At 41.7% G+C, this 27294-nt stretch overlaps 1 long non-coding RNA gene across 1 annotated transcript in view; it reads left to right on the forward strand.

Moving 5' to 3' along the window:
• LOC138756387 (uncharacterized) overlaps positions 1–27294 on the forward strand; it is a 122969-nt gene that overhangs the window by 61058 nt on the left and 34617 nt on the right. The window contains exon 2 of the long non-coding RNA XR_011353039.1: positions 19049–19141. This is a non-coding gene — a long non-coding RNA (uncharacterized lncRNA). The remainder of the gene's footprint in view (positions 1–19048; positions 19142–27294) is intronic.

Genomic DNA, 27294 nt, shown 5'->3' on the forward strand with positions numbered 1-27294 from the left:
TTCTTGGTTGCAGAGAAAGATCGACATGTGTGATTCCTGCAAGCTCTGATATTTTAAAAGTGACTTATTTTAGATAAATTTAGCAACAGGTTATTTGCAAGACTCAGGCAAGGAGGAGCTGATGTTGAATCACTTTTTTTTGGAACATTTTATTTATAGTTTTATAAACTTGTATTTGCCTGGTATTATAGGGGAGAAATACACCCCTTTTACAGGTCATTGTTTGCCGAGTCCTCTCTTTTTTTCCTTTTCCCCTCCCCTTCTTCACCCACCACCCCCCTCATCTTTCACCCTCCCTTCCACTTCAACACCAGTAAAAGCATAAAAATCAATGACCGAGAATAACAATTATGGAGAAAAAAAAGAGGTGGGGTGGAGCCGGCAGGATTTCCAAATTGTCCTCTTGTTCTCAGTGTTTCAGGGGTTGTGTAATCCTGTTATTCCTTTTGAGAAAGGTCCTGGGAAGGCTAATCACATCTGTGTTTTGACATGTCACAAATATGGCTGCCGCACCTCAATGAATGTGTCATGTCTCCCTCTTAATTTATAAGTAATTTTCTCCAGGGGAACGCAACTCTGCATCTTCATCTTCCATTGGGCTGTGCTTAGCTGAGAGTCGGATTTCCAGATAACCTCTATGCATTTCCTGGCCACCGCCAAGGCAAGCTTCACGAATTGAATTTGGTGTTTGGACAATTTCAGACTCACGTCCATAATGTCCCCCAGCAGGAACAAGGCTGGATCCTGCAGATACTCCACCCCTGTAATTTCTTTCAAAATGTCCTCTAATTCTACTCAGAAGCATCTCACCTTGGTGCACAGCCACATTGAATGCACAAAAGTTCCTGTATCTATGCCGCATCTAAAACACAATTCAGGGATCTCTGGTTTAACTTTATGTAATTTTTGATGTTGAATCACTTTTCATTGCTCGAAGAGTTTTGTTTCCTCATTTCAGAAGAAATACTGCAAAACTACATATTCCCTGCAAAGTTGCAGTTTTTTTAATCAGATGTACGTCCTATCATGCTTGTGTTGTTCCAGTGGTGACTGAAGGTTGGCTGGCTTTGTATGACTGGGCATGTTTGTGTTGGGCAATTGCTCAATTCCTCAAATCCTCAATTGCTCTCCATGTGTTGCACAGTAAGTTTGTTTACATTCGTTATCTGATTACAGTTCTTTTGATTGTTTATATGTCCATGCTTTGTGCAGTTAATTTTTGCACTACCAATTCGTGGTAATTCTGCCGTGCCCGCAGGAAAAAGGAGTCTCTGAGTTGGTATGTGATGACATGTATGTACTCTGACAATAAATCTGAAATAGTCATGTGTCTATCTTGAAGCTTCTTAAAGGCTTCTATCAAAAGTCCTTCCAGCATTCCATGTGGAATCTTGCAAGTAAGCTGTGTTTCCCCAAAATAATTAATGTCAAACGTTGGTTGCTTCATGTTGCCTGCTTCTGTTGCTTTGAATATTGAGAGATTATGATTGTCACATTTTCCATCTTCAGTGGTTGCAAGATAGGTTCTCTGTATCTTTCCCGATGGGAGTAGTTCAAAGATGCTATGTGCAGGGTGGTATGGGTCCTCAATGATTTTGTGAGCCCTCTCTGTCTTTTTCACCACTGCTACTCACCTATGATATGAAGTTCATATAACGGCAGACCATTATTATCGATGTGTCCTCTACTGATACTTGTTGAGTGGGCGCAGGTAAGTACAGATTGTTGAAACAGACTTCACTGGTAACTGCCTGGAGAACACTGCCTCGTACACCAGGTTGCTGTTCATTGACTTTAACTCGGCGTTTAATATGATCATTCCCCAGAAGCTAGTGGAGAAGCTGTCCTCACTGGGATTCAACATCCGTCCCTGTAACTGGATTCTGGATTTCCTGAAGGAAAGACCATAGTCTGTCTGGGTTGGCAGCGGAATGTTGAGCACCATCAAGCTGAGCACTGCCGCACTTCAGGGCTATATACTCATCCCGCTCTTGCTCTCTCTACAGACCTACAACTCCATCACCAGATCCAGCACCAACAGAGTCATCAAGTTTGCAGATGACACAGCAGTTGTTGGCCTCGTCAGCAACAACGATGAATCAATCGCACTGCAGAGAAGAGGTGGAAGATCTCGCAAAATGGTCCAAAAATAACAAGTTGAGTCTCAAATTGGACAAGACAAAGGAGATGATTGTGGACTTCAGGAGGACCAGAAATGACCGCACTCCACTACTGATTTATAGGTCAATAGTGGAGAGAGCACCAAGTCCTTGAGGTCCACTTATGTATTGACCCACAGCATCTCACTTGTCAGGAAGGTGCAGCAGAGATAGGCAAGGCGACCGGCCACGATCCTGTCAACTTTCCACAGGAGCTCTGTCGGGAGCATAGTGAAAACACAAAGCTGGAGAGTTTCTCCAGCATTGTGGATTACTTCAAACACTGCGTTTTACTCTTTAGAGAGGATCTTGGCTGGCTGCATCAATGTGGTGAGGTGCTGTAGAGCATTGGATTGGTGGTCAACAATAAGAGCGGCAGAGAGGATGATTGGAGTTTCCCTCCTATCATAGATGTGAACTACTGGGACTGTTGTCTGAAGAGGACCCATACCATCCTGCACATAGCATCTTTGAACTACTCCCATCAGGAAAGATACAGGAACATCATAGTCAGGCTGAGAAACAGCTTCTTCCCATGGATAGTGAAGATGCCTAATGATTGATTAACTGCTCATACAAACCCTCCGAGACTCAACGACAGAGGTTTTCAAACTGCCCCTGAAACTCGTGTGAATGGGAAGGGAAGGTTGAGAACCCCTGTTTTAATCATCCCTCATCGACTCGTCATGTGCACGGTTTCAGAACTCCAAAGGAAATGGGCCAATGACAATTTTTCTCAAGCAAAATATTTCAGAAACAATTAGCTCACATACCAGCTGAAGTAATCCCTTACCAATCACAGAGCACTTTTGGCATAGGGAATACTGAGGTGGAATGTGAGTATGGGGGCAGTTTGAAAACTACTACTCTATTATTTATTTAACAATATTTATTTATTTTCACTGCATGTGAATCGTTGGTCTGTATGTGTGTTAGGTCTGTATGTATGCTTGCATGTTTTTTGACCAAGGACTGAAGAACACTGTTTCATCCGGTTGTACTGAAACAATCAAATTATAATAGACTTGAACTTAAAGAGGAGGGGCAGGTCTTTCACACAGAATGTGCGAATCCATAGAATAACTAGCTGGACGAAATATTAGAGGAGGGTACAACTGCAATTTTTGATGGATATTTGGACAGGCACGTGGTGGGTCAAATGCAGGTAAATGGGGCCAGCTGAGGAAAGCACTTTGGTCACCATGGAAGTGTTAAGTCTCAGGGCCTGGTTCCATACTGTATCCCACTCTGACTTGCTCATTGCAGCATTGTAGAGATCGAAAGGAAGCTTCAGTGGCAAAGTGAGCCACTTTTGTAGTGTGTGGAAGGGGCATTTTTGACTGGGCTGGAGGGCTTGCAAAACTGCAGGTATGCCTAACTTATAGCCTTACAGACTGTATGCAGACATTTCATAAATGTTGTGTTTTGCATGCACTCTTTTTGACGAGCATATGCAGGTTCTTCTTTAACCATTACTGGGAAGTCAAGTTACAGAAACCTCCCATTACACTGGACAACAATTTTTTTCAAAAATAAATCGGGCATTAAAGTAGACAAAAATAATTTTAGATTTGCTGTAGCACGGAGAAAAATTAAATGAACTCTTATTGAATTTGGCATGCTTAATCGCATAATAATGCTGGCACATTGCATTAGTCCCACTGATCTAAAAATGTTTTGCCGCTGATTTTTGTTTGTACTCAGCGTCTGATGCCTCTCGTGTCAGTGTCCAGCAATAGTCGGCCGGCATTGATGGATTCCAGTTGCCTTGATACTGCTTTGCAACGGTCACAATGCCCTGGTGAAACCTTTCACCATGTTCGTCACTGACTGCACCAAGATCAGCAGGGAAGACGTCCTAGTGCGAATGCACATTGCACTTCCTGGTTTCATATGCATGAAGAAGTCTTAAAATATGACAGGAAATCACAGCTGAGGATATGTGATACACAAATTTGAAGGTGATTTTTTGTGATCAGCGGTCCAAACTCCATATAATGCACCCAAAAGTGTTCAGGAAGCAAAATCTTCTTTGTCCATTGTTATTGTTGCTTGTACCTGTATACCTTTCTTGATAACAGTCAACTGCAGATAAAACTGGGTATTTCCTGAGGTTGGAACTGCAAAGAGTAAAGGAAAGTAACAAAAATAGAAGCATGTATTCTAATTTTTCACGTCTTATCTGCAATTCCATAGGATAAAGGCATATTGTCCAAATTCTGTCCAAATAGTATCCCAAAAATCTCTGGAACCTGGACAGGCCCCGGAAGTTTGAAAGACAACAAATGTCATGCCACTATTTAAATAAGGGTGTAGGTAAAAGCAGGTAATTGTAAACCAGTTACCTCAATGTTTCATAGGAAAATGTTCAAAGCTATCAAGAAGGAAGAAATAGTAAGTCATCAGAGAGAAATCAGGTGAAGCAGCGTTGATTCTGTAACGGTTGGTGATGTTTGACAAATTTACTGGACTTCTTTCAAGGTTCATTTTATTGTTACGTAATAATGCATCAAAATGCAATAGACATGATATGCTTCAACTTTTGTCTGCTGTAAGTTATTGCCTGGCATCCCGAACAATGGACGAAAGAGAAGCAAAAGAGAGTCTCTTCAGAAACACTGTGTCCGTGGATTTTCCTCCAGCACCCCAACAGCCTCTGCAGCCACATAGACTCGAGTTGAAACTATTGGCCAAGATCATTCGGGAGCCCTTGTTGGCCTCACAAATCCTGGCTGCGATATCTGGTTGTGATACCTGGTTTCCATGAGTCAATTTCCAGCAGCCTGCGTGGGTCTTTCGACTATATCGCTCGCAGCCTGCGACCTGTGCAAGACCTTTGTCTGCAAGTTACTAACAGCCCACAGCCTGTGTGGGTCTTTCAGCCACTGAGCCCCTCATTGTTCCGCTGCTGTGGTCACTGTCCTGTAGGGTCGTCTCCTCCGCTTCTCCATCTCAACGGGGAGTGTCCTCCCCATTTATGATGCCCTGTGGCATTCCGCTCCTCCCCCAGAGTCTGCAACCCTTCACGGTACGCTAACCAGCACATCTTGGGCACAAATGACCATGGTTGCAAGATTTTAAAAAGAAACATTGTCAGCCCCTTTAACATACTGTTTATGGCCTGAACAGAACTGTCAACATCAGGACTGTGCATCATGAGGAGTGGTGCTGTGTCTCCACTTCCCATTCTCCTGGGTCTGCACCAGTGGCAGGGCTGCCATTACAGCAGCTCTCACAGTGTTACCATTTTGTTCTGGGGTATTCTTTAAGGATGTGGATAAATGGGAACAGGTGGATGTTGTATTCTTGAATTTCCAAGGGGTTAATAAAAGACACCCATGCGGATGAATAGAGTTGGGGTAAAGTATTAGCATGGACAGCGATTGGTTAACCAATCGAAGGCAAAGAGTGGCAACTGGTTTCTCTGGTTGGTGTCAGTGCTAGTCTTGGAACTGTTCACGACATACGTGAACATTTTGGAAGAGAGGACTGAGTGTCGATCTGAGTTTGCTGATGACAGTAAAATGAATTGAAAACCAAATTATTCAGAGGATACAAAGAGTCTGCAGGGAGAAATAGGTTAAGTGAGAGCACGTGTCTGGTGATGGAGAACAATGTTGGCATACGCGAGGATGAAAAATTAATGAAATGGTGAAAGTGCAGAGGCAGTTGTGCATGAGGTTGGTTTGCAGGGGCAACAGGTTATCAAGAAGTCAAGTGGAATGTTGGCCTTCCTTACTAGAGGGATTGACTTGAAGAGCAGGGAGGTTCTGCTGCCACTCTATAGGCAACCAGTGAGGCCGCACCTGGAGTGCTGCATGCAGTTCTGGTCTCCTTCTTTGAGAAAATATATATCATGGTTTTGGAAGCAGTGCAGATGAGGTTCACCAAGTTGATTCCAGAGATGAGAAGGTTAGCCTATAAGAAGAGATATGTGTCTCCTTGGACCATACTCACTGGAATTCAGAAGCAGGAGGGAATATGACAGAAACATACACAATTATAAAAGGAAGAGGTCAGATAGGGGCAGAAATATTGTTGAATATAGTAAATATAGTACAGCCTATGATACTGATGACAACTTTGACCCCAGCTTAAACTAATCTCATCAGCCTGCACATAGTGTCCACCTCTCTCTCCCCCATCTGTTCACGTCTGTCCAAGTGCCTCATAACTGCTTCATCCTCCTTCTCTGGCCACCTATTTCAAGCCCACACTCACAGACAGAATGCAAATGTTTGGTGAAGCAATCTGTGTTTGGTCTCACCCATGCTGAGTATGCCGAATGCAGAAGATAAGCTTGGGCAATGTGCATGTAAAGCTCTGGGGAGATACAAGGAAAAATGTTGCACTTTTTGTGATTGCACCAGAAAGTGTCCAAGGGAGTGCATGGTTGGGTGGGGATAGGACCAAGGCATCCCAGAGCAGTTGATCCCTGCAAAATGCAAAGGGTGTTGGGATGGGGAGGTTGACATTGGTGAGGGGAAGTTGAGGCTTGTAGTGGAATAGCATTGAAAATGGGGGAAGTTGGAGGGTAATGTGTTGGATGCAGAGGCTGGTAGGGTATAAAGTGAGGACCAGAGGGAATCTGTCTGCCTGGGGGGAGGAGAGGTAAGGATGGGAGTCTGGAAATGGAAGAGATAATGATTATGAAGGTTGGGCTGCGGCATGCTTCTCCTATAGGGTGTTGAGATCAAAGAAATTCCCAGTGTGTCCAGCTCAGTTCCTGGCAGACAGCTTGGAGCAGTAGGAGGTGTGGAAGGGTTCATATGGAGTATCTAAGATGCAGAGAAAGTAATATACAGTACATTCAGTGAGCTGATCACTTTGCAAGTACAGAACAAAGAAGGCAGGGAATCACTAGTCAGGACAGTTGGGAGAGGCAGGCATTACAAAAGTACCCTATGGTCCGTTACCTCTCTGACAAATAAACTTTCAGATATTATTGTGGAGGAGACAGGTGGGTATACCCACCTAGGGGACAAAAGCAGCATCGGCCTTGTTTGTGGCACCACTGTGGGCATTGAAGAGTGAAAACCAGATTGGGGAGAGAGGTAGTGATGGGGAATTCTATCGTAAAGGGGCAGATCAACATTTCTGTGGCCGCAAAAGGGATTCAGGATTGGTCATTGTCTCAGAGGGGCTGCCAAATATTCTGAAAGGGGAAAATGAGAAATCAAGGCTGTGGTACATATGAGTACTGCTGACAGAGTTAAGAGAAGGGATGAGGCCATGCTACATGAGGTGAAGGGTGCATTTCAAAGCGAAGGATCTCAAAGCATGGACTTTATGAAGGAATGTTTCCACGGCTTCGTGTCGGGGAAGTCCAGCCTCATCATTTTGAGCTTAATGAGAAAGTAATGAAGATGATTGACGAATGTGGACTTGCTTGAACTTTAGGAAAGCATTTGACTAGGTCACGGTAGCCCGATACAAAAAATGTCAAATCAACGGAGGCTTGATAAGTTCAACACAAACAGGTTTGTGGTGGAGGGTGTTTCTTTGACTGCAGGACTGTAACTAGTGGCACTCTGCAGGGGTCTCTTGTTTGTGAATGAAACAAATTATTTGTTTTTTGTCACATTTAAAAAACTACAGAGATAGAGTTTATAATTATTCCAGTTCGCCACTTCATACATTGTAAAAGTAGGACAACATCGAAGTGCAGATTTACAGACAGATATCAGTTGATTTGGAGAAAAGACAACGTAGTTTAACTGTTGTGAAGTTCATTTAGGAGTCCGATAATGGCAGGAAAGAAACTGTGCTTAAATCTGGTGGTGTATGATCGCACACATGTGGCATTTGCTATTGGCAGCCCAGGAAAATGGTGCTGACTGTTGTTAGGTCTGCTTTGTTCATGAATGAGTGAGACAAACACCAGACTGAGTCGAAATCAGGGTTCTTTGTTCTTTATTACCGGATTGTAACACTTGCGACTAACAATGTTAGTCGGAGAATGCATTCTGCCGTTATCAGCAAAATAGTGATTTTTTATACCCTTGGATACATGCTTAGAACATCATCATATCATTACTTGTCCAATGACTAAAACTGTTGCTATCCTTTCCCTGCTAGCTTCCTGCCTCTCAATCCATCAATGTCTCTCTTATCTTGTAAGTACAAGGATGCATTCACATCTTGTTACAGCCCTGTACAGGGTAACTCCTTACACATTCCCATCTCATGATGTTTTACCTTACACTGTCCACCCTTTCTATTGCCTCTCATAAACTTATGTATCTCTATTGAGTCAACGCTCTGTCAAATTTGCTTCATTAGGCATGTTCTCCAATCCAGGCGACATGCTGGTAAATCTCCTCTGCACCCTCTCTAAAGTTTTTTTATGCTTCCTGCAATGAACTGAGCACATCTGAACACATTACTCTCAGTGTGGTCTAATCAGAGTTTTATAGAGCTACCACATTACTTCCTGGCTCTTCAACTCATTCCTATGACTAATCAAGGCAGCACACCATCAGCCTTCTAACGACCCGATCACCTTATGCGGCAACCTTAAGGGTTATCTGGCGCTGTCTGCAAGGAGTTTAAACATTCTCCCCGTGTCTGCGTGGGTTTCCTCCAGGTGCCCCAGTTTCCTTCCCCCTTTTAAAACATACCAGGGTTGTAGGTCAACTGTGTGTAATTGGGCGGCATGAGCTCTTGGTTCAAAAAGGCCTGTTACCATGCTGAATGTTTACATTTTAAAAATTAAAAAATTAAGTTGAATGTTTGTAAATCCAGTCCTTAAGAACCCTCCCTAATAGTTTGCCCACCACTGAAGTAAGATTTACTAGTCTATAATAACAAAGACTCATCCTGCTACCTTTCTCGGACAAGGGTAATACATTTGCCATTCTCCAACCCACCAGTATCTCTCCTGTCGCTAGGGAGGATGCAAAAAAACATTGCCAATGCCCCAGTAATCTCTTCCCTCACCTCCTGCCTTAACCTAGGGTATTTTGCATCTGGTCATGGAAACTTACCTATTAAGAAGATCCAGGACTTCTTTCTTAATCTCATCATGTTCCAGCACATTATCCTGTTCTACACTGACCTCCACTCACCAAGGTCCCTCTCCCATGATAAACACTAAAACAAAGTACTAATTTTGGACCTTTCCTAGCACCTCTACCATCAGTAACATGTTCTCCCCTTTAGCTCTAATTAGCCCTACCCCCAGACTAGAAATCCTTTGTTCTTCAGATAAGTTTAGAATCCATTAGAGATTTCCTTAATTCGACTTATCAAGCCTTTCTAGATCCTTTTTTTTAACTTCCTTCCTGGTTATCGAACACATTTTCATCAGCCCTTCTTGATTTTTGTTTCTGAAACTTTATTTATTTGTCCTTCTTCCTCTTGACTTGCTGACGGTGTCCCACCTCTCGTGAACCTTGGCTCCTTTATCCTGCCATTTTTTTCCCTGTCTCAGTGGGACAAACCGATTGTAGACCCTGAACGTGTGGGGCCTAAACATCTGACACGTTACTGCTCTGTATTTCCTTGAGAACATCTGTTCCCAATGTACTTCCCCAAGTGTCTGCCTAATTCCATTGTAATTGGTCCTTTCCAAATTAAAAACTATCCCATTTTGTTTACTCCTTCCCTTGTCTACAGGTCTGCTAAATCTCAGGGAGTTGTGGTCACTGTCTCCAAGATAATCACCCACCAAGAGGTCTTTCAGCTGAATAGGTTCTTCACCCAGTGCTAGGTCCAGAAAGGCCCCTCCTCTAGTTGTCTTGCCTGTTTTCTGTATCAGGAATCCTTCTCAGACACATCCTGCCCCACTTCAACCTACCAAAGGTCAGCAACAGGTGTGTTAAAGAACTGGAGCTGGGGCTGGTTGATCTCTGATCATTTGAGAGGAGAGGGAATGATAGACTGTCAGAAGGCAGTCACACCGAGGAGGCTCGAGACTGGCAGCTGTGTGACTGTCAGGAGTTGGAAAGGGAATAGGCAGTCAGTGAAGCCTTACCATGTGGCCATTTCCTTCAGTAACAACTATACATAGTTGGCCTCTGGAGAGTGGTCTTGAACTGAGTGACAAGTACTTGGCTCCAGGCAAGTGGCATCACAAATAGACAGGTTGGTGAAGAAGGAATTTGACACACTTGCTTTTATCAGTCAGCCATTGAGTATCGGAGCTGGGACATGATGATCCAGTTGTGATACAATATTTACGTATTATTATTTGGTCAGCTTGCTATTGGAAACATGTCAAAGGGTGGTGGGTTTGGGTTACACGGATAGGCTGGGCCTTTTCTCTCTGGAGTTAAGAGACTGATGTTAAGGGTCAGACTCCAATCTCCCAGGGTAAGGGAGAATAAAATGAAAGGACGTAGATTTAAAGGAACCAGAGAGACACTGTTTTTCACAGAATGCAGTAGGTATATGAAAGGAGCTGCTGAGGAAGTGGGTACAATAGTAATGTTGAGGCAGGTTTCATGGATAAGAAGAGTTCAGAGAGATATGGATAAGTGGAGCCAAATCCATGGCCAGATCAGCCATAATTACGATAACCAGATTCGGGTGATTAGGATAAATCAAAGTTGAATGTTTTAAACAAGGATCAAATATTTCTGAAGCCCTGCTGGGGTATAGCATAATTCACATCCGTCACCCCTGATTCCTACTGCAAAGCATCATAGTAGTTTACATGTCACCCGAAGACACGATTAAACCTTTGGGCTTCATTGATGAAAATAGTTCAACAGTTAATAATTTCTACTTATCAATTCTCATCATTATCTGTGTTATCTAATATCTGCAGAGAAGGGGAAATTTAATCTCAATAACTATTCGATTGACAACAACTTCTCAAAGTGTTGTAAAACAGATCGTCAAATCCATCCCATTATTTTCATATGAGAGTAACTTACAAGTAACTCAGTGTATCATTTAAACAGATACAAAAATGTATGTTACTGTGTCAGACCATAACCTGAGGGTATTGTTATGGACCCTGAAGACCCCAAAACCCAGCAGCAATGAAAATTCACCAAGACAAATGGTTACTTAAACAAAAGTGGCTTTTCATTATCTTTAAACAAAGATAAGCGTATACAGAGCCGTTGTCATACCCACACTCCTGTTCGGCTCCGAATCATGGGTCCTCTACCGGCACCACCTACGGCTCCTAGAACGCTTCCACCAGCGTTGTCTCCGCTCCATCCTCAACATCCATTGGAGCGCTCACACCCCTAACGTCGAGGTACTCGAGATGGCAGAGGTCGACAGCATCGAGTCCACGCTGCTGAAGATCCAGCTGCGCTGGATGGGTCACGTCTCCAGAATGGAGGACCATCGCCTTCCCAAGATCGTATTATATGGCGAGCTCTCCACTGGCCACCGTGACAGAGGTGCACCAAAGAAAAGGTACAAGGACTGCCTAAAGAAATCTCTTGGTGCCTGCCACATTGACCACCGCCAGTGGGCTGATAACGCCTCAAACCGTGCATCTTGGCGCCTCACAGTTTGGCGGGCAGCAGCCTCCTTTGAAGAAGACCGCAGAGCCCACCTCACTGACAAAAGGCAAAGGAGGAAAAACCCAACACCCAACCCCAACCAACCAATTTTCCCTTGCAACCGCTGCAATCGTGTCTGCCTGTCCCGCATCGGACTGGTCAGCCACAAACGAGCCTGCAGCTGACGTGGACTTTTTACCCCCTCCATAAATCTTCGTCCGCGAAGCCAAGCCAAAGAAAGAAGAAGAAACATGAAAACAGGATCAAACTTTAACATTACTATTAACTTAACCCCCTTTTAATTCTAAGGGCATGTGTATATAATGTGTGTGCAAATTCAGAAAAGTTCTTTGATTCACAGTCCAATCTCACTTCTAACTCATCCAAGTTCACTGGTATCAGGCAATTCTTATACTGTACACAGAATTTAACATTTATGAATTTCACCAGGCTTTAGTGTTTGAAAGATAAATGGTTACTGCTCAGGAAGCTTCCTGTCAGTTTTCAGAGAAGATTTGTTGCTCATTGGACACCACAACTGATTCCTTCTGATCAGCCATTTCAGTATCTTGCTGAAGAAACTTGCCCCATCAGGGTATTCCAGATGATAACCTCTTTCTTTCAGGTCACCACAGAATTCCTTTTCTGTTTCCCTTATTTCAAGATAACATTATACAGCCAGCCCTCTCCTCTTGTATGGACCACAAGGGCTTTGACCAGGTTGAACTAAAAACTCACAACCCATCTTCAAAATGGGGTTTTTCCACAAGCTTGCCAGCTTGTCCTGTTCCAGTCCCAGCTGCTGCTGCTGAACTGTAGAACTGAATTCTCTCTCTCTCTCTCTCTCTCATTCAGAGAAAACCATAAGACCCTCTTACAGCCGCAAACTTCACTCAGATAGACTGTGGCACCGGACCCAATCTTCTGAGACCGTTCATCTATTGCTTTCCAAACAATTATCCATTCTTCCACAGCATGTTCAATCAACACTTACTTGTGAACTTCTTCAAAGTTTGCGCAAAGGTGCTCGAAGCTTGGACTGTCTGGCTTGAGCAGAACTCTGGTATTTTAAATGAGATCTGTTTGTATTTGTGTGTGATCTACACCAAAAAAAACCCCACACAATTTATCTCCTTTAAAACATTTCTATATACAATATAAAATATAACATAATCCGTCATAGTATGTCCAATACAAACAAATCACAAACAAAACGTAAAATAAGGATTTTTTTTTAGTTACTTTCCAATCAAACTATGCTGTCACAAGTTTGAAGTTAATGGTGGATATTGGGAGTTCTACAAATCTGAAATATAGTACTGATAATGTCTGGTTAGTTTCATGAGCTCATAACAAGAAAGAAATTGCATCTTGCCCTTATTGTTGACAGCCATCTTCCTTTCAAAAGATCCTGCTAATGATATCTGCAATTTATAACTGATGCGTTACATCTGGTCGTTATGGATATCTGATACTGTTCTTGTGTTACTGCTGCTTGAACTTTCATCGAAAGGCAAATAAATAGGGAGATGTGATCAAGCTCTAAACAATGCTGGAGTGTAAAGGCTCAATACAATTTGCTAGGGTCCCTGCAATGTCTGTGCTCTCCACCCTCGAGGTCTGAGGCCTTGGGGATTTATCCACCCTTGTATGCTAAGCAGGCTAAAGTCACGTGGGTGTATTTGGGCCGCATGGCCTCATGGGCCAAAGGACCTGTAACTCAAATTTTAAAAAAATAGATTAAAAGTAAATTGACTCCTCCAATTTCCACTGAATATTGGGAGGTTTATAATATAATCCGATTAATATGGTCATTCCTTTCCCATTCATCACTTCCACCCATATACCCTCAAGTAGACGAGTTCACCAATTGTCATGCCTGAGCACTGCAGTGAGATTTTTCATGACTGATAACATCATCCCTCCCACTCCCACCCCTCCTGCTCATATCACTCCCGTCCCTCCCTCTGCCATCCCTCCCTCTCATGCCCCTCCCACTCCCATCCCTCCCACTCCTGTCCCTCCAGCTCCCGCCCCTCCATCTCCCTCCCACACCCACCCTTCCCACTCTGACCCTCTCCTGATGGTTGCCCGGCTAACTGCAAGTGACTGTCTCCCTGTAACTCCTGCCGATCACCCCCTCTGCATACCGAATGATCCAGAGTTCATCCACCTCCAGTTCCCTAACACATTGTGTAAGAAGCAGCAGTTGGATGCACCTTGCAGGCGAAGTCATCAGGGACTCTTCCTATATTCTACAAGAGGAGCAGACCTCTGTCCTGGCTTCCACTCCCACTACTCTCATTCAACTGTGAGGATAAGGCCTTGACTTGCCTCACCTCACCTGCTCTACCTGTGGCTTCTGACTGAAGCTTATCACTCCTAACACTTTACACCCCACTGTTGCACTGGGCCACTTGCACAGTGAATGCTCCACTTAAGGTTCCCTTTTACAGCATTTTTTAAAGTGCCCCTCTCTTTCATTCGCGTTCACACCAACTCCCATCGCTGGGAAAGAATCTTAGCAGTTCAGCACCCACCTTTATTAAATGGCCCTCTTCCCTTGCTCTTGCTGGTAAAAGGATTGATGTATGGATCATTAATTACCAGGAACATCTTCCATATTTAGCCTTGAAATTGGCCTTTGAAATATTTAGGAGTGTGCCTCTTGCTTGGTTTGCCAAATTGATGACAAAGGACAATGAAGATTTTTCTTCCTGAATACTTTTGGGTCTATTTTATGGACTTTGGGCTGCTGATCACAAAAATCACCGAAAATTTTCCTATCGAGTACCGCTTTTTCAGATATAACTTATTTTTGAGATTTCCTGTCATTTTAAGTCTACTTCAAGCAGACAAAACCATGAAGTGCCGCGTGTCATGGAAAATCCACTTTCTGCATTCGCTGTCTTCCCTGCTGATCTTGTTGTTGACCATGGTGAAAGGTTTCACTAGGACACTGCACCATGGGAAACCCATATTAGGGCAACTGGAATCGATGAAGACTGGCCGACTATTGTTGGACACTGACACAAGAGGCATCAGATGCTGAGTATAAAGAAAAATCAGCGGCAAAACATTTTTTGGCCAGTTGAACGAATGCAATTTGTCAGGATCATTATGCAATTAAATATCCCACAAAAGTTAATTTAATGTTTCTCCAACTTCCTGTGTGATACAGAAAATCTGAAATTATCTTCATGTTCATCTTAAAGTTGTCTATCATATTTCCCATTTTATTTTAAAGAACTAAACCTTTCGAAAAAAAAATTGTTGTCCAGTGCTATCTGGGAAACAAACAGAATGAATCCCTGAAGCCTGACCCTTTGTTGGAAAGGGGGTGGTTTGTGTACACAACCCGTGCAATCGGGTATCTGTAAACTTTGGAGCTAATTCATTTTAGGAGACTTTGTGTCAAACAGATATACATTATGTAAAAACAAATATTTGAGCAGAAGAGACAAGGACTTGAGATTAACAGAGTCAAAAGAGAGAAAGGAAGAAAGAAAGAAGACAGAATGAGGCATTCTTCAGACATAATCAAAGAAGATCATGTTGGAATCCGCTCTGACTTTGTTAGGACTTTGCCAAAAAGAGTCAGCTTGCCTTTGATTCAAGCGAGTTTTATTGTTAAACAAAATGGCATTGTCAGTTAAATTCTAAACAATGAATATCTTATAAGATGTATTTGATTGGCTTGGTGAAGCAACAAGAGCACATTACCTTCATCTACGATTATGCTCAGCTACTCTGTTTATCATGCATTTTTTTTTAGAAGAATTGAGGTCATTTTAAAAGCAGTCTCATTAAAAACATCGTTTACAAAGTAAACATTCATCTCTCAAATAGCCTTTCATTAGAAAAGAGCCAAATGATTGCAGCTTTATCACATGGACTGGCGTAACATTAGCTTTGAATGTTATCCTCACATTCTGATGGCAAAATATATCAAATTATTGATCATATATGGTGCATTTCCTTTTATTGGTTAAGTATTGTCATAAAAAAAACATTGGGTGTCAACTAAAACCTCGATCAAGTATAACACAAAACTGTGTAAGAGTTGAATTTTCTATTGAATTAATAGATTTCACAACGTATTAATTTGGGCCACGGTTGTCACAATCTTTGAAACAAATTTTGGATGTTCTTTCAGTTCACTCATGAAATCATGCAGCCAATGAAGAAGAGGAGCGGTGTATTATATAACTAGACGGTTATCATCACTGGTAATTAAGGATGGAAACCAATCTTACTCCACTGTAAAGCCAAGTCATGTGATCAATTTGGATCAAATGAGTTTCAACACAGCAACTAATCACCCACATGAAAAGCAGATGTTCTTTACATGATTTTTTAAACTGAAGATGTGGAATTATTTTGAGAATTAAATTTGGGTGTCATGATCAATCTATACTTATTAAGATGAGAGAGACATGATGAAAATGGATTGTCCCAATTGCAAACAGGTGTATTTCTGAGTACACTAATTCATCATTGCAAAGTAAAGTCTGTACCTCTTATTTTGTATTTATCTTGGTAAATTGCTGCACTGCTCATGTCTCATAGTTCATTTAACACATTGCTTTATTTTTTTTTCTTTTCATTTGGACAACACTGATTGATGCAAGTCGACAAGGTTCATAGGAATTGTACAACATTAAGCTTATTTACATTCACCCCTCGAAGGAAGAGCTTCTGCACTCCATTCTGATGAGCAAGTCATTGTGCTGAGAAAGTTCCCATCGAGCATTGTTAGAAAATCCTGTTTGGAGTAAATTATAACTAGATGAACTCTTATTAAAAGACCCTGGTGTTGTAACCATTAAAAAAAAATGTTTGTTTTAGCGTTCATTTTTTTAGCAGATCAATATTGGAAAGGATCTGAAATTTTGGGGAAAAAGGGAATTTTCACTTACTGCAGGTGCAGAACAACATTGAACTCCTTGCGATAAAAGGACTCAAGGCGCCTTTCCATTTAACTGAAGGAAGGTTTTGCTATTATTTCATCTGCCTGGTACAGTTCATCCAAATCAGAAAGTTAATCCTTTTCGGAAAATACATATTTGAATGAGAATACAATGGTCTGTCAGTTGTGCATTTGTGTCCCTACTGATGCAGTGGAAAAGGAAGGTTGGTGTGTCAATGGATATAGCAGAATGGTTGCCTTTCCTTGCTTTGATTATTTTTGTTCTCACTCTACTTCCGCTTCCAATGTCATATTCATAGTAAATGTTAGGTGATCTGTTTCAAATGCACATCAGTTTAGTAAAAGTCCAATGAAATGTAATTCCATCCCGATGAAATCTATCAAATTAATTGCTGATAATTCTATCATGAGGATGAACCCCCCCCCCCCACCCAACCTCCATCTTACAGTAATTAATATGGATGGACTTGCCTGATTTTCCCTCTCTGAGATTTATTTTTGACAAACTATTTCACTAAACATACCACAGCTATTTAAGTGACCAAAGGAAAATTTGTAATGTAAGAATATTTGAAAAGAAGCAAAGGCTGAAAGGGATCTTGTGCTGGGCATTGCGATGTATGCAGGTTGCTCTGATCATTAAGGAAAATTTAGCATCAACTTTTTTCACCATGCCTGTATGTTGAATAAGGCCAGGTTCTAACTTTCACCATCGAGTAACCAACTACCTGTGGGACTAAGCATCTACATGAGTATCTGCGTCGTGGATTAACAGGTAAAGGGAAAATTTGGAGGAGAAACATGGAATTCAAATAAAACGATCTCATACTTTAAATGCTGTTGAATTCTAAGGCAACAAACCTATGCCTTGAAGAGTCTCAGATGGCATAAATTTATTAACACTGGAGGACAAATATCAATATGTTAACAAGTAGATAACATTGACCTTTATGAATTTGCTTTAATACCTCTTGGCCCGACAGCTCCAGTTTGCTTTTAGAAACGTCACTTCTTTCTTACTCCTTGCACAGTACCCATGCCTCACTTCTCATTTTGCTTATGCACTATAAAACTGTAAAACAAAAAAGCTCTACCTCCTTCCAAACTCGGGGAAGGGGTCAGAATGGCTTTACATATGCTGCATTGCATGTGCTCATGAATCTGTCTAGAAATTTGTTTAACTGGAAGGAGCTTGACTGTCTTCAAAGCTGAATTGCTTTTCTTTTTAGTAATTTATTTCTTGTTCAATTTCTGCTGTGTTTCATATTCACTTAATCTGTTATTCATTTAACGGATTGGTGAATTGCATACTTAAGAAATATTTTAAGTAGACACTGCTTGCAAAATTTTGTGAATGTGCAGGATACTTACGAACTGTTTATTGTGGAAGTGATATCCAGTTACTTAGATTAAGCTGAAAAACAATGTTAAATACTGAATTTTGTTGGGAACCTCCACATAATACAATTATGTTCCTGTATTATTCACTAGGGATGAGCATTTGAAATTTGTCTTTGCAAGAAAAAAAATGTTTATTCATAAAGGCAAAGTTGCTGGGTAATATAACAGAGATCAGTATTTAAATAGTTTCTTTCATTACCTTGGGACATCCCAAAAAGTGCTTAACAGCCATTGTAATGCAATGATGTCCAAAGGAACAGAAACGCAGATGCTTGTTAACATCACTGATTGTCAGGAAATGAGACCCTCGAGTTACCACCAGAATACCACCACGATAGCTTACTTCATTCCTGTCACTCACAATGGTTAACGTAGCAGTTAGCACACCAGCGACGGGGGTTTGAATCCCGCACTGTCTGTAAGGAGTTTGTACGTTCTCCCCGTATCTGCGTGGGTTTCTTCCAGGTGCTCTGGTTTCGTCCCACCCATCAAAAATATATAGGGGTATAGGTCAATTGGGTGTAATTGGGCGGCACAGGCCAGAAGGTCCTGTTTACTGTGCTGTATGTCTAAAATAAAAGCTGATATCAAATGTGGATTCATCTCACCATGCAGCCATTCAAAGATTGTACGTATGTTTAGATTGATATCCCTCTCATAAAACCTGGGATAACCCTTAACATTGGTCTACAAGTGATAAGCCACTTGGTGTGATTTTAAAAAAAATTGATTTCAGGAACTAGAAGAAATGGATTATAACTAACATTATTTCCATTCTTGATCAGTCTATCAGGATTGGGTCTTAAATTTAAAGTACAATTATTGCTAGGTTAAAGCCACAGTTTTCAAACTTAAAAAAGAATATGACCTGCAAACTTCATGGCTTTATGAATAAATTACGATTTTTCTGACTACTACGTTGAAATTATGCTCATCTCTCTCACTGCTTTTTGTTCAGTGTTTCTTTGCGGCAAAATTACAATTACGGGAATGGAAGGTTCTTGTTATTTCCTTGCAAGCAGTATAATTACCACATTGCCATTGTTTTCATTTCTTGCACTATGACTTTTCTTTTCTTAATTCCCACATGACAGCAAGGTGGGAGTGAAATACACCCCACTCACCGGGAGAGGTTGTTACGTCACAGGGTAACTTTCCAGGATCAGATGGTCTCAAGGCGTAAGGAGGTAAAGCTTAATAAGCAAATACTTGTGCTGGACTTCTGTCATAAGTTCTAAAGGAATCTTGAGACCCACGTTACAAGAGGTTGTGCTTTGCCTGTCTTTGTAAAAAAAAAATCACACAAGCATTATTAACCAGCTTTTCACCAGCTTTTTCCCAACAATAACAAACCAGTGATCTCTTTCCTCCCTGTTTCAAGTGCAATTTGTGGTTTGAAAGCCTGGCAGTACCATCATTTGCATGTATTAACCATGTCCCCTGAATGCTTTGTTTCAGCAAAATGGATTGTAATGTAAAATACCTTGTGATTGCAGAAAGGTCGAAAGAATATTAGATTCTGGTAAATTTGCACTGAAAAAAGTAACGATCTGATTCTGAAAACTCGTGTGACAACAAATGTGATTCTGTGTTATGAAGCTGTATGTCTTGCATTGAAGATTTTCTTTTTGGAAGCCCATTGTTTTGTTAAAAGATGAAATTGTGGCAAGTTCCAGGTAATCAGGTCAAAAGATCAACTTGTGTTTAATTTTAATGGAAAATTATGAAAGCACAGGTTAGAGTTCATTAATGTGCTTGTCAATTTGTTTATCTACAATGTCATTCATTAAGAACTGTCTGGGTTTCAATTTGCACATGTAACCGTCATGACAGTTTTGAGATTTTTCACAGATATCCGAGCCCAGAATGAAAAAAAAGAAATGCAATTGCTGGAATTCGGAAATGAAAACAGAAATTACTGAGGCCCTCAGCAGGACAGGCAGCAAGCACTGACGGAGAGGCAGAGTTACTGTTTCTAATTTTGACAAAAGGTCTTCAACTTGGAACATAAGCCCTGAATACTTTTCCACAGATACTGTCTGAAGTATTGCATGTTTCCTGAATGGCCTGCTTTTATTTAAGCCTGTGACTCAACATTATTCAATGTTGACAAAACAGTTCTATAGTTATTTCTATGGGAAGGACTTCAAGGGATAGGCTGCATTTTTGTCTGCATGTTTGCTCCTTATGTAACTTTTCACGGCAGTCTGAGGACATCTCCCCAGTTCAGTGCATTGGCAGGTGAAGCTTGTATCCAGGGACACCCTTGGAATTGCTTTCCAGCTGCTCCAGTGTTCGTTGAAAGAAGATAAATGTTGCATTTTGGGCATGGCGCGGTTAGCCGAGTGGTTAACACGCCACTATCAACCTGGGTTGGAATCCAACGCTGCTTGTAAGTTTATACATTCTCCTTGTGTCTGCTTTCTTTGGGTAGTCCAGTTTCCTCCAATATTACAGGACGTACAGGGTTGGTAGGTTAATTGGGTGTATCTGGGTGCTGCAGGCTTCTGGACTGGAAGGACTGTTAACACACTGCATCCCTGAATTAAAAGTAAAAGTCCCAAAAATATGGGGGATCTTTTCAAACGCTTTACTAAAATCCATATACACCACATCCTCTGCCAGATCTTCATCAAGTTCTTCTCTCCCCTCCTCGAAAAATTTTTACTTGGGCTCATGAGGCATGATCTGCCACTCATAGATCCACGCTGACTCTCCCTGAGAAGACTCTGCTTCGCCAAATGCTCATAAATTCTGTACCTAAGAATCTTCTCCAATCATGTGCACATCACTGGCTTAACACTCTGTAGTGAACTGGGATTCACTTGTGGTGTGTTGCGCTGATGGCTGGCTCGGCCTCCAGGCTCTGCCCCTATCTGCTCATATATAACCTTAGTTTCCTGCCTAAACCCGGAACCGTTCTGAAGACTACTGTGAGACCCTACCCTCAGTTATAAGCTAATAAAAGTTTACGTTCTCCCTCCAGTCGTGAGAGCTTTTATTTATGCTACTCACTCATTACAAAATCCTAGGATGCTCCCAATTTCATTTCTTGAACAAGGGGATTAAGTTTGGCATTCTCCAACCCTTCGGTACTTCTCCTGTGGCCAGGGAGGACGCTACCACGCCAACAATCTCTTCTCTCATTTCTTTTCGTACTGGGGGTATATCATGTCCAGGCCCAGGGACCTTTCTGTCTGAATGTTTTTAAGAAGATCCTGAGCTTCCTCTTCCTTAACCTCAACATTATCTCGTTCTACACTGACCTCACATTCACTAAGATCCCTCTCTCCGGTGAACACTGATGCACCGTATTCATTTAAGTCCTCCTCTTCCTCCAGGCACACGTTTCTTCCTCCAGGCCCCCTTTTAGTGCTCCTGTTTCTTCCTGACAGTTCTCAGCTATGGAAAAGGTCAGGATAGGCTGGATTTCTTTTCCTTGGAGCGGGGCAGACTGAGAAAGGAATTATGAGGGAGATAGATTTGATTGGAAGTGAGAAACATTTCCCCATAAGTCTAAAGCCAGTGGTAAAAATGTGAGGGTTGAAAGGAGAGAAGAAGGAAAATATTTCACCCAGTGGATGGTTGGAATCTGGAACACTGTTTGAGAAGGTGGTGGTGGCATGTATTCTCACAATATTTAAAAGCTATCAACGTTTGAATTGCCAAGGCATGGTGGTCTCAGAATCAATTGCTGGTAAATAGGATTAGTGCAATAGCTGTTTGATATTGGCATGTTCAAAAATGCGCTGAGGTTGTGTTAGTTTGTGGTTTTTTTGTGGGGGGGGCATGAGCTTGTGGGTCAGAAGGACCTGTTACCGTGCCATATATCTAAATTTTACATTTATACATGATGGGTTATAAAGCCTCCCTCTCTGTGCTGTACAACTATGTAACTGTTAATCCGAGGAAATATTGAGAAAGCACTCTTGGAAGATTTCTGTGTCAGAAATTGAAAAGCAATATTTTTATCCAAGGTAAGTGCCTGCTATTGAATTTTTTTTCTTTGTGAAATATGCTGTGTCCATTCTGTTGCCAGTGTGGCTTGGATATAATTTTGTGAATCTTCCTTTAGTCTTGGGTCTCTTTACATAAGGCCATAAAGAGATAGGAGCAGAATTAGATCATTTGGCCCATCGAGTTCCTGCCCTGTGATTCCATCATCCCTGAATTACTATCCTTTCATACTCCATTCCTTTCTACAGAAACCCTTGATTATCTTCCTAATCAAGATCCTATCTATCCCTGTCTTAAACGCTCCCAGACTTTGCATCCTTAGCCGTTCACTGCAATAAATTCTGCAGATTCAGCACCCTGTAGGTCAGGAAATTCCTCATGCCATGTGTATAGCCTCACAAAGCTGTGTTCCAAATGGCAAATATAATGCTCCCCCTCCACAGAATGGACATTAGTTAAAGTCCATAGTTAATGCTTGAACGTGTGTTTCCGTTCTCCATTTTCCCCACATAATTTTCTTCCCTTTATCTTTACATCAGTGGATGTCTTTTTGCCCTAAGAACAGTGTTGATATTGATCTCCCACTTTCTCCAGTTGTCTCTGATGTTTAGCACCATACTTGTTACTTCTTTAGAATCCTGGCAAAAAGTCATTGTTATGTATCGGGGAGAAGGGGAAGTAAGGAGTCCATTGATTTTCACAATTTCAGGTCATGAGTTACCTTAGTTATGGGGATTGTTTTGTCTCCTAAAGAAGACTTATGAAGATCAAAGACCACAAATCTAATTAACCAAAAAGATCTTCATATTTTCAACAACCTGAGGATTTCTACGTAAAACTGAATTTAGATTTTAAAAATGTTGAAGAATTAATTTCAGAAACTTCAGATTGGTGCTCCAGAGAATATACTGAAAGGGTTCATCATGTATACCAGTTCCAAAAGATGCAAATGTTTAGACATAAAAACCCCTGTTATCTGGAATTCAAGCAACCAGCAACCTCAAACAACTGGCAAAAACTGCAGAAAATGAACAGGTAATAAATACAAAAGTTTACAATTGCTGCACCTCACCCATCATGCAACGCACAATCTGAAGCAACCGGAAAATTCACTTATCCAGAATCTACCAGTCTCCATAGATGCCATTAGTGGGTTTATTTTTACTGTTTCTGCAAAAACCTAGACACAGGAGATTTCATTATTGGGGAAACAAATACTCTGATAATTGCTCAAGTTTCAGTCTGCTGGCCTTTAGCTGATTTAGGGACCAACTGTTGCCATTTTAAAAAAATACCAAGTATTCATCAAGGTTAATTCCAGAAATCCCAAATAAAATATTATTGTCATAGGCTCTGCTGTCATGACAATCACATATATGTGATTCTATCCCAGTGGTTCTCAACCTTTTTCTTTCCAATCACAGACCACTTTAAAATCCCTATGCCATAGGTACTCTGAGATGAATAAGGGATTGCTTAAGGTGGGATGTGGGTGGAAAGAACAAGTTTGAAAACCACTATTTTAATCATATCTAATTGACTTGTTATGTGCACAGTTTCATATCTCCAAAGGAAATGGGCCAATGACAATTTTTCTCAAGCAAAATATTTCAGTAACAATTGGGTTGAGAGCAGTGATTCTCATCCTTCCCTTCCTATTCACACCCCACCTTAAGCCATCCCTCACTAATCACAGAGCACTCAAAGTGGGACGTGAGTGGAAAGAAAAAGGTTGAGAACCACTGATCTATCTCATTTCTTCTCTTGCTCCTGCCAAGTTTTACTAAATTATTTTGCTGGCTATCAGAAAGGATGAAGGATTCTTCAGCCTCTTTCATGAATTTTCTTAATTTTGGTTTTTGAAAGTATTGAGAGTAGATCATGTTTGGTGCTGACAACACCTTTTATGGGAGAGTAACACAGGGAGGTCTGCAGATCCTGTGAGTGAAGTACGAACGCAGTGCTGGAGAAACCCAGCCGGCCTGCCTACATTATGCTCGTACCTTGATGAAAGGCTCAAGCCCACAAGGTTGGTTATGGATCTTTACCTTTGCAAATAAAGGACACTGTTTGACCAGCTAAGATTCTCCAGCATTGTGTTTTAACACTTTTTGAGGTGGTATTTGAAGTTCAATTTGCTCTGAAGAATTCAGTCTGCTGTTTTCTCCTGAATTAATTACTTCAATGCAAGTATGACTTTTGAAAGTAATTTGTGTAACATTTGTTTTCCTTGATATTTAACCAAAAGTCTTTTTTTACCCCTTTACTGGATGAAAGCTCAATTATGACACTGCCTTGATATTTTGTGTCATTGAAAAATTTTACCAGATATTTTTAGTTGTGGGTCACCCTTACTCAATGAAACATCAGTCTAAGATGCCTCCCAGGTTGTGAATGGCTTTTCTTTGAACTGCTGCAATGCTTTATTTCACTTCCCACAAAGCAATCTAACCTCCGACCAATTCCAATTAAGTTGCTGGTCTCCAAAAATGCACACACCCCCCATTCCAATGTCAGTCTCCAATTCAGCCTCCGACTCTCAATCATGGAATCATTGAATTCTACAGCATGGAAATAGCCCCTTCGGCCCAACTTGCCAATGCTGACCAAGCTAGTCCCCTTTGTCGATATCCCTCTGAATCTTTCCTGTTCATGTACTAAATGTCTTTTGAATGCAACAATAGCCTGCATCTACCACTTTCTCTGGCAGCTCATTCTGTGTGAAGGGGGTGCCCCTCAGGACGTATAAATCTCCTCCCTCTCACGTTAAATCAATGCCTTCTAGTATTCCATCTGGTTTGGGGAAAAAGGCTGTCTGTTTAATTGATCAATGTTCCTTGTGATTTTATAAACCTCTACTTGGTAATCCTCTTCTGGGAGAAATGCCTCTGTGTACCCAGCCTCACCTCATAATTGAAGCCTCCCAGGCCTGGCATCATTCTCGTAAATCTTTTCTGCACCTTTCCCAACTTTCCTTAAGCTGGATGACCAAAACTGTGCACAATACTCTGTGCAATCTCACCAGTGGTCCTAAACTCTGCGCCCTGACTGTTGAAAGCCAGATCGCCAAACACTGTCCTCACCACCCTGTCCACCTGCGACACAATCGGTTTTCTCCACCACCCTTCCAGTATCACCAAGTCATAGTTTAATAGGTTCTTCAGCCGAAAAATCATCCATGCTGACTGAGGGCTCATCTTATTTGCCTTCACTTGGTACATACCCCTCTAGTCCATCTAGTCCAAATATCTTTCTAATGTTGTAATTGTTCCCATTTCTATAACTTCTTTTAGCAGGTCGCTTCTTAGATGCACCACCTTGTGTTTGAAAAAAATTCCCCTCAAGTCTCTTTTAAATCTTCCCACCTCCCCTTAAACCTATGGCCTCTCCTTTTAGGCCCTCTTACCCAGGTAAAAAAGCTGTAAACATTCACCTTATCTATGCCCTTCTTGATTTTATAAACCTCCAAAAGGTCACCCCTCAGCCTCATATGCGAGGTTGAAAAAGAAAGTCCTAACCTCTCCAGCCCCTTATTATAACTTCAGCTCCCCAACTTGGATGTACCCTTTCCACTTGAATTTCATCCTTCTGATCGAAAAACAACTGAAATGCATTCAATATTCCTTATGTATTCATACTCACATCTTGTAGAACTGTGACATGATGTCCTTTACTCAATGCCCTGACTCATGAAGGTAAGAATGCCAAATGCCTTCTCCACCTGTCTCCCTGTGAATGAGGTACCTTCAGGAATTATGATTTGAGGCCTCCCTGATGTGCAGCACACCCCAGGACCCACTGGAGAAATACAGAGGGTCGAGCAGCATCCACAGAAGGAAAAATATTGTCTGCATTTTTGGGACGGAACTCTTCATTAGGACTGGAAAGGTAGAGAAGAAATACCTGGTATAATGTGGATGGAGACAAGGGTGGTGGTAGCTGGGGGGGGGGGGGGGTGCGAGAATTAGAAAAGGGCCAATGGGGGATTGGTTGAGCAGAGAGGGATGAAGGATGATAAACAGAGTCAATTGATTGGCAGGTGCCTGTTAAAAGGAGAAGCAAGAGGGGGAAAAAAAAAGCTTGTCAGGTGAAGGGCAGATGGGGAAGAAGACAAAACTGGGGAAGAATGGCTGGGAAGAAAGGTAAGGGTACTCATTATCTGAAATTGTAAAATTCTCCCCTGCCACCCATTCTCATCTACCTATCCCTCTGGTTCCATCCTTGTACCCACATTTCCCTTGGATTTTCCCAACTCCCACCCTCCCCCCCTTGGGTCCCATCCATTCTTCCCAACAGCTCTCATTATACCACTATTGTCACCTTATCAGTTTGCAGCAGTGGGGGCCTTTGTCTCCGTATCACTCCACCCTCTATGGCTAATCTTTCACCAGACTCCTTAGTTTTTTTCTCTCTCTCTCTCTCTCTCTCTCTCTCTCTCCCTCTCTCTCTCTCTCTCTCTCTCTCTCTCACACACACAGCTATCAATCAACTGCCTCTGTCCATCATTCTTCACCACTCCCTGGTTAATCAATCCCCACTGTTCCCTGTCCAACCTGGTCCACATAATGCCAGCGATCTCTCCTTAACACTCAGTCCTGGTGAAGGATTCCAGCCCAGAATGTCAACAGTTCTTTTTGTCCCACTGATGCAGCGCGACCTGCTGAATTCATCCAGCCGATTCTTTTGTGACTCTCCAAGGTCCTACCATTTACTGTGCAAGCCCTGTCCTGGTTTGACTTATCTGGATTAAACTACATCTGCCATTCCTGGTCACACTGACTGAGTTGATCAAGATCCCATTGTAATCTTGGATAACCTTCCTTATTGTCCACTATACTAGTAATTTTATTATCATCTGCATGCATAATGCCATGCTACCTATGTTATCATCTGAATTGTTAGTACAAATAATGAACATCAAGGGACCCAACACCAATTCCATGCAACAGACCACTTGTCACAGGCATCCAGTCTGAAAAAAACAACCCTCCACCTCCATCCTCTGCCATCAAGCCAACCTTGTATCCAATTGGGTTGCTCATCCTCAATCTCATTGATCGAACTTTCTGGACGACCTACCATCCAGAACAATGTCAAAGACCTTGTTGGACGTCTACAGTCCTTCCTTCATCACTCTTACTTTTCAATCTTTTTATTGGTTTTTATAGGAAATACAATACAATGAAGATAAGGGAACAGAACTGAAAATACAGTACCACAAATATATAACTTCAAACAGTATACACCTGATTCCCCCCTCCACTGAAATGGTTGAAAATGAAAAAAAAAAATCATATATAAAAAAAAGCCACCTATAACCTATTCCAATTAAAAAAACTAACAAAAAACAGCTGAGCAACTTATCCTGAGGGGTCCATATATT

Source organism: Narcine bancroftii, chromosome 3, assembly GCF_036971445.1.
Source record: "Narcine bancroftii isolate sNarBan1 chromosome 3, sNarBan1.hap1, whole genome shotgun sequence".
NCBI lineage: Eukaryota > Metazoa > Chordata > Chondrichthyes > Torpediniformes > Narcinidae > Narcine > Narcine bancroftii.